The following is an 8,593-nucleotide window of genomic DNA, read 5'->3' on the forward strand; positions in this document are numbered from 1 at the left end:
TTCAGTGTTAAAAAAACAACCAGAAGGACATGAATAGGCACTAGACAGATAGTTCAGTGTACCTCTGTGTGACAGAACTCAGGAGAGAGATGATGAAAACTACTTTATCAAAGGCCTGTCTGGACACAAGCCGGGAACATTGTGATCTGTGCGGCTGCAACAGTCTTAATAAGCCACCCATGTGATTTAGCTGGTGTGCTCCTCTGTCCACTCAAGGGAAATATGTTAAGATATTATACTGTAGTTTTATAATTAGTTTTACACTTTACACAAGATTTCTCATGCAGTAATGGTAGAGTTCAATTGATTCTGCTTTTTTCAGAGAGCAGGTCAAATTAAGTTGTGTAATTGGAAACAAAAAGAAATAATGCTGACATCAGTCAGCGCGTCTTTAAGAGATAATCCTGAATTGTGTGCATATGCTGGAACTTGAGGCCACTAAAGTAAAAATGATGATAGTTTTCCACTTGTACTCCAAGTTGATTAAACTAATTGGTGTGGAGGAACCAAAAACATTGAGATTGCATTCTTGAGGTTAGTCATCTCAGAGTTCAGCTTTAGGTTAAGAGTTTCTAAAATCTGCTTCCATCCCTTCAATGCTTCTAATACTCCAGATGGCCTGTTCGACTCTGGCCACGGGATTCAGCTGAGACTAGTGTGTTGGTAGAGCCAAAAGTTGATCTTCACAAAACTTTGACAAGTGCCATGTGCTGGCATTGGAAAGTGGTGTACAGATTCTCTCCCAAAGCCCATGTTATCCTCTGGAAGGCTGTGATGGAGCAGGAAGGACAGAGGGGAGGGATGGATGGACTGAGTGAGGGGTTTATCAGGTCAGGACCCTCCAAATGTCCTCTTCTCTCCATCTGTCTCATTGTGGCTATTTATTGGCGCTCCCTCTGTAATGATTTCTATTTTTTCCTAAACGAGTAGCAAATGAGTAGCAGCCGAAACAGTTTTGGAGACACTTTGATGATCTGTATTTCCAGATTGGGCTACAGTCACATGATAAACACCTCAGTTGTTGTCCTGGAAATGGCTTGGAGACTGAGTGAAGGATGAATGAAAGCCTTTAATATTGATTAAGGAGTTCAAAAGGATGAAAAGTATTACAGGGTGAGGATTAGCTTTGGCTGATCAGGTTTGTTCCTAGTTTCTGCATACTTTAAATACATAAAATACATGTCATGATTATCTCCCTTTATTTTGATTTATTTTTACACTGAATGTGGATTTCTAACCAGTTGCTATGCTAAGCAGCCATGGGCGTCCTCACTGACATCATTAAAGGGGAACTCCGGGGCATTTGAAGCGCATTTCCATTGCTAGAGGTTGTCAAATACTGACGGTAGGACACAGACTGGTGCAAATCGGCGCTCCCTGTGAAGCGATTGCGCTGTTTGCGCAGCCTGTCATGCTAACCAAATACGTGGTGGCTAGGGGCAAGCGCTAAACCTTCCACGTAAAACAACAACTTGCACACTGCAGAAACGTCACACCACTTTATAAACCATCCGACAATAAAGTCACAAGCCTTACCATCAAAACCATATGCATGGTTCTCACATTACTGGCATGGGGACGTTACAAAACAACTTTATAAACAGCATGTCACTTACCTCTTGTCGGTAGGCGCGCGCATGTGAAAGCCCAAAAGAGTCGATGGACGATAATCTCATATACAAAACAATTATCTTCTCTAGAAAAACTGCGTTCAAGTATTTAAAACATTACAACAATACATGCCCAGTAATATTGTTGTAATGTTTTAAATACTTGAATGCAGTTTTTCTAGAGAAGATAATTGTTTTGTATATGGGATTATCGTCCATTGACTCTTTTGCGCTTTCACATGCGCGCGCCTACCGACAAGAGGTAAGTTACATGCTGTTTATAAAGTTGTTTTGTAACGTCCCCATGCCAGTAATGTGAGAACCATGCATATGGTTTTGATGGTAAGGCTTGTGACTTTATTGTCGGATGGTTTATAAAGTGGTGTGACGTTTCTGCAGTGTGCAAGTTGTTGTTTTACGTGGAAGGTTTAGCGCTTGCCCCTTAGCCACCACGTATTTGGTTAGCATGACAGGCTGCGCAAACAGCGCAATCGCTTCACAGGGAACGCCGATTTGCACCGGTCTGTGTCCTACCGTCAGTATTTGACAACCTCTAGCAATGGAAATGCGCTTCAAATGCCCCGGAGTTCCCCTTTAACTTAGTTTTGTTGATTCTTTGATTCAAACGCAGATGCCGAATATTTGCTAAATATTTTTGAGACTTTAGGATTCTGGAATTAGTTTTCATGTTACAGCTACACGTATGTCTACGGACCTGTCTGATTACCCGTAAGTTTCTGCTGTGACCTCTCTTGGTCTCAATATTTTTGTGAAATAAAGAAATTAATCTCCGTGAGATTGTTCCTGGATAAAGAAAAAAGGCAAACTTCATGATAGCAACGTCCTAGAATAAAGGACATAAACACTTTAAAGAGTACATAATGTGCTCATTACCAGTCCTGTATGCAGCCACTCATTGTTCATTGACACTAACCTGTAGCTCTAGTCTTGAATGGCAAATTGTAAACCGATAAAAGTAACCATTTCTGTTTCTAACTGGAAGATATTGAAGCTCTCACATCTATCCAAACATGTTCAAACCAGAATCAGATTTCGAATGGGATAGGGGATAAACAGACTCACTGGCATTACTTTCCCCACGCATTTAGGTCATGATTTACACACACATTCAATATGAATATCAAGGAAAGACATTTCAAAGAAACACTTTGTAAAATGGGAATAAAAACAGATACAACTTTTGGCAAGATTCATAAACTAATATTTGATATAAAGAGTTTTTTAACATTCATGAAAAATAGCAATACATGTCAAAAAGTTGGAACAGGGTATATAATAGGGAGAAGTGGCACTAAAAAGAAGCATTTAGAAGAACATGTTGCAGATGGCCTCATGTACAAAGACTTGCGTGGATTTCCTACTGAAACATGGCGTACGCTCAAACCCAAATTACCTCCAACGTCGGATGTACGAATCTGTGCGCACGCATCAATCCAAGCACATTTCGTTTGTACATCCCAATCAACGTGGAATTGAGCGCACATGGCGGAGCACCCGACTCCTCCCTGACCACGCCCCTACTTAAATACGCAAATCATATTTAAATGAGCCCTGCACCTGCGATTCCCCTCTGTGTACGGTCATAAAATAAAGAAAAAAGAATGAATAAGACGGGAAAAAAGAAGAACTTCACGGAAAGCGAGATGTCGGTGCTGCTTTCTGAAGTGAAGGCCTGCTAAAATGTGTTCTTTGGCACGCTGTCCTCCGGCATAAGCAGCAAACGCAAGAGGAGTAGGTGGGAGAGCGTGTGCGAGGCTGTCAGTGCTGTGGGGTCTGAGAAGCCTCACAGGCAGAGGTGAAGAAGAAGTGGTCCAACATTAAGGTGGATGTGAAGCGGAGACTGGCTGCCCACCGCTGCAGTGTGGCCAAAACAGTCGGGTGGGGGGGGTGACCGACTCTGTTTGAACAGAGAGTCGGGGCAACAATGGGTGACACTGCTCTCTCATGGGGTGGTGGGAGCTCATGTGGGTGACTCTGATTACCCCCAAGCTAAATACCGATGTTTTTGTGTAACTCACAACAACGTGTTCATACAGTAACGTGCAGAAGTGCGCCGGGGAAAAGTCGAGGCTGATGAAGACATTTCACACTTTACGCACGGGGTTATTAACATTTGCCCACAGAGACGATCAGAGGCTTGTTAGAAAGATCTTAAACTGAAATTTAACCAGCAAAAAACAGCAAGAAACTAACTTTAACCACTGACTATGATGCTGTGAAGATGGGATATAAATTGGGGGCGCACATACTCAATGCGTGTCACGGGGAATAATATTAGGACAATTACATGAATAAAGCTACTCACCAAGAAGCCAGCCATCACGCACAGTGCCACCCTGTAAGTCTGTTCCCAACGATGCTGTTACTCAGAATGTATGAATCGTGCGTTGAACCAGGGCACCTCGCCACAATGTTGGTTAATTGCATTTACGCATCACATATGATCTGTACATTGATCGAATGAAAATGTTCCCTGTTAACATACAAATTCATCATGTGATTGCGCTTTTATAGCAATGTGTGCGCAGTTGATAGCTCCGATTACAAAATTGGCTCTCGCTTCAAATTGAGCTTTAATGTTGGCCTGTTGGGAAGTTGATATACGTGGCTGAGATGCGGATAATTCTGTCCCACGCGGCTGGCATGGCTCGGCTCAGGGTAGACTGGCACAGTCCCAATCGGTTGGCCACCTGCCCTGGAATGCTCCGGTTGGAACCCCAGTGTGCACATCACCTGTGGGCACAGGCATCGCATGCCTCCTCGCTGTGTTGCGCTCCAACGCCGGCCACAGCTCTGCGCAAAGTTCTAGGAGGATTTCCCTCAAAACGGCTAATGAGTAATCAGTCGCCATCATATGCCAGCTAATCCTCTCTGTTGTAGTGAACACACGCTCTCTTCGAATTGCACCATTTGCAAAGTCTTCTAATACTTTTAAAGCAGCCATTGTTTTTAATGGTATGCATTGCACCACTTTGCGCTGCTTTTATATCCACTCGTGTAAATGGAGACACATGGGTGTATTAATTGTTTATCAGTATTAATTATTCATCTATCTTAAATGTGCACATCACTGTCTGAGGACTAATTGTTTTCACATTTATTTATTATAACAGTTTCCCAACATCACCTTAGGTGTCGCCAAAGAATCAACAGCTGCAGAAACGTGCGTACGCCAGCCCTGAAGCTGCCGTGAGGCACCGCACATTTCCACGTTCTTTTTGTTCTTGATACATCTGATCGTTGACGTGAAAAGGTGCGTACGCCACTATTTTGTGCGTAAGCATGCTTTGTACATGAGGCCCCAGGTCTGTAAATTGGGTGGAAAATGGAGCTGGTCAGTTCCTGAAACTGGAATCCTCAAGCTGGCTGCTGCTCAGTACAGACGGCGAGCTGACGGGTTCACGGAGAGACGGCGCACTCATATGATTCAGTGAGGCGCTGAATCCAAGTAACAAGTTAAATATGGCAATAAACAAGTGGTTAAACATACTAGTGTCCGTCATGTGGCTGTTCTATTTTATGCACATGCTATGACGATGATGATTATCTTTTTTTTAATGATTATTATTAATATCAGCAGTAGTGCTCAACAACGCAGACTCAAGTGAACCAGATCACTTTAGTGACTCAGAGTAACCCGAGTCCATGAATGGATAGATGGGCAGAGATTCAGCAAATCACGTCTTGAAAAATGTCTTGAAACTCTTTGAAACTTTTGAAATAATTTTCCTCAACATACATTTGTCAAGATTTTGCAATATTACATCATCTGTGGTACATAATACCATGAAAAGTTGAGAGAATCTGTAGAGATGTCTGTGAGAAAAGGCATCCATCATGACCAAATGCCCTGTCCAAACCTTTCGACATATTACCATCACGTTCAAGTTGAGCAAATATTTTTCATCCATCCATCCATCCATCCATCCATCCATTATCTTCCGCTGGTCGCGGGGGCAGCAGCTTGAGCAGAGAAGCCCAGACGTCCCTGTCCCTGGCCACTTCCTCCAGGTCTTCTGGGGGGACCCCGAGGCGTTCCCAGGCCAGCCGAGAGACATAGTCTCTCCAACGTGTCCTGGGTCTTCCCTGGGGCCTCCTCCCAGTGGGACGGGCCCGGAACACCTCACCAGGGAGGCGTCCAGGAGGTATCCTAACCAGGTGCCCGAGCCACTTCATCTGACTCCTCTCGATGCGGAGGAGCAGCGGTTCTACTCCGAGCCCCTCCCGGATGACCGAGCTTCTCACCCTATCTCTAAGGGAGAGCCCAGACACCCTGCGGAGGAAACTCATTTCGGCCGCTTGTATTCGCGATCTCGTTCTTTCGGTCACTACCCACAGCTCGTGACCATAGGTGAGGGTAGGAACATAGATTGACCGGTAAATCGAGAGCTTCGCCTTATGGCTCAGCTCCTTCTTCACCACGACGGGCCGGTGCAGAGCCCGCATCACTGCAGACGCCGCACCGATCCGCCTGTCAATCTCCTGCTCCATTCGTCCCTCACTCGTGAACAAGACCCCGAGATACTTGAACTCCTCCACTTGGGGAAGGATCTCATTCCCGACCCGGAGAGAGCATTCCACCCTTTTCCGGCCGAAGACCATGGTCTCAGATTTGGAGGTGCTGATTCATTTACTATTTTTCATCAAATAGTAAATAATCTCTCTCAATATTTGACATATTTTCTATATTCTGTTGTGAACGAAAGAGGTTTACATGTCTTCAAATCATTGCATTCTGGATTTTAATTGACATTTTCCACAGCATCCCAACTTTTGTGCAAGTGATCAGATTTTTTTTAATCGTGGAAGGATTCTTGAGCGAGAAGTGAGCACTGAATATTGGACTTCTTTCATATATTTTCTAGCAGCTGTTCATTTGTGATGCTTGTGTGAAAGAAAGTGAAAACTAAATTCTTCCCTTACAGTGAAAACTGTGATGATTTGTGAGCGTGGAGGACCCAAAAGGCAGGAGATCAGGTAGTTGTTCACAAACAAAGGTTTATTTTGTAATCCGAAAAACTCAAAGAGCCGCTGGGGAAGCGGTGTAGGAGGGTCCAGTCAGGGCTCGAAATTAACTTTTTTTCTTTGTGTCCCCCAGTGGTCCCGAATTCTGTGTTGTATTGTCCCGAATGCAAGCAATAGTGTCCCCATTTTTCTCTTGTCTGAAATTGAGCGGAGTGGTTAAGAATCATCTGAATATTGTATTAGGCCTATATTTGTAACTGCAATGTTACAATAAAAGTTACAAAACGCAAATGACATGTCCTGTCATATACAATATCTTCTTCAAAATAAGACTTATTCCATTTCCAGTTTTTTTAACTTTGGCGACCGCACTGAATAGACACCTGTTTATTTAAAGAAGCCAAATAGCTCATTTAGAAAATGTTTCATCTCACAACATCTGCACTACACTATAGTTGAAAACAACACCCCTTTCATGTTCATTTCATCTACTTGTACCTTCAATATTTGATGCTACTAAAGCTAGCCGCAGTGAGTAACGCACTTCCGGTTTTGCCGTTTTGACTGCTCTCGTCCCGTTAATGGAAAAGAGCTACTGTAAAGCAGAAATCAGAAATGCACTGCTGATAAAGAGTTGTGTTGCATGAATTGTGACAACGACAAACCCAAGCGACAACCACACAGTATTGCAGACTCAGTACTACTGAGTTTTCCCATCAAAAGAACTTCACTCAAATGCTTAGCCAACTTTACACCACATATGCCATACAATACGTGCCTTAACACAGTACTTAACAGAACAAACAGATAGGTGGGAAGTCTTTAAAAGCAGCTTCAGAGCGGCGTTCTGAGAGGTTATTCAATTTCAGCTTTCAGAATTCGGCGCTACTAAAGCTAGCCGCAGTGAGTAACGCACTTCCGGTTTTGCCGTTTTGACTGCTCGTCACGGCCCGTTTTAACCACCTTAACATTTTCAGTCATCAGCTCTTGTCACGCATGTGAGAATGATTTGATTCTGTAAACTGTGTCTTGCACGTAGTAGACCTAGTACTAGCGTTAGTTCTAACTCTAGCAAGTGAGGGCAGACTTGGGCCAAAGATTCTAGAACATTCTAGAATGCGCTGCTCTGTACTGATGCACCGACATGCATGAACATCAATGTATTTTTCGCTGTTAGCTTTTTAAACAATTAAAATGGACAGAGGGGGCTTATAATAAGTAACTAATAATAATAATTTTTTTTTTTTTTTAAAGTTTTTTTCTCATTGTCCCGCGATTGTCCCAGATATGATAATGTTGTGTCCCTGTGTAATTTTTTATTGTCCCCGGGACGTCGGGACACCGTTAATTTCGAGCGCTGGGTCCAGTGCTTTTCCTCTCAGGATAATAATAATCACGAAACGCGGGGCTCAGGTCAGTGCAGTCAGTGAAGGCTTCAGGCACGGGTTGGAGACTGAATCATCTGACAGGGCTTGTTGAGGTGAACCAGGCTTTTCTGGAGTGGTGAGGTGATTACTGGATCTGATTCAGGTGTGATCCATTGTGCTCCTAGCTCCGCTGGGAAGTAGGTCAGCCCTGCCCCCTGAACCAGCACCTGCCCTGCAGGCAGACAGGAAAAAAAACCCAAAACATACATAGTAACACGTAATATGAAAACGGAAACAAAACAGAAAAACCCCAGTCCATAACAGTACCCCCCCCCCTGCTAAGGGACGCCACCTGGCGTCCTACCAGGTTTGTCAGGGAATCTATGGTAAAAGTCAGTCAACAGGGTGGGATCCAGAATCAGGGAGCGTGAAATCCAAGAGCGTTCCTCGGGGCCGTATCCCTCCCAATCCACCAGAAACTGGTGACCGCGGCCTCGTCTGCGAACATCCAATATGCGGTTGACTGTGAACGCCGGGTGGCCGTCGATGATACGGGGAGGAGGTGGTGGGTCAGAGGGGGGTTGGAGGGGGCTGTCAAAAACAGGTTTCAACAGGGACACATGAAACACA

Source organism: Odontesthes bonariensis, chromosome 12 (genome assembly GCF_027942865.1).
Source record: "Odontesthes bonariensis isolate fOdoBon6 chromosome 12, fOdoBon6.hap1, whole genome shotgun sequence".
Classification (NCBI taxonomy): Eukaryota; Metazoa; Chordata; class Actinopteri; order Atheriniformes; family Atherinopsidae; genus Odontesthes; species Odontesthes bonariensis.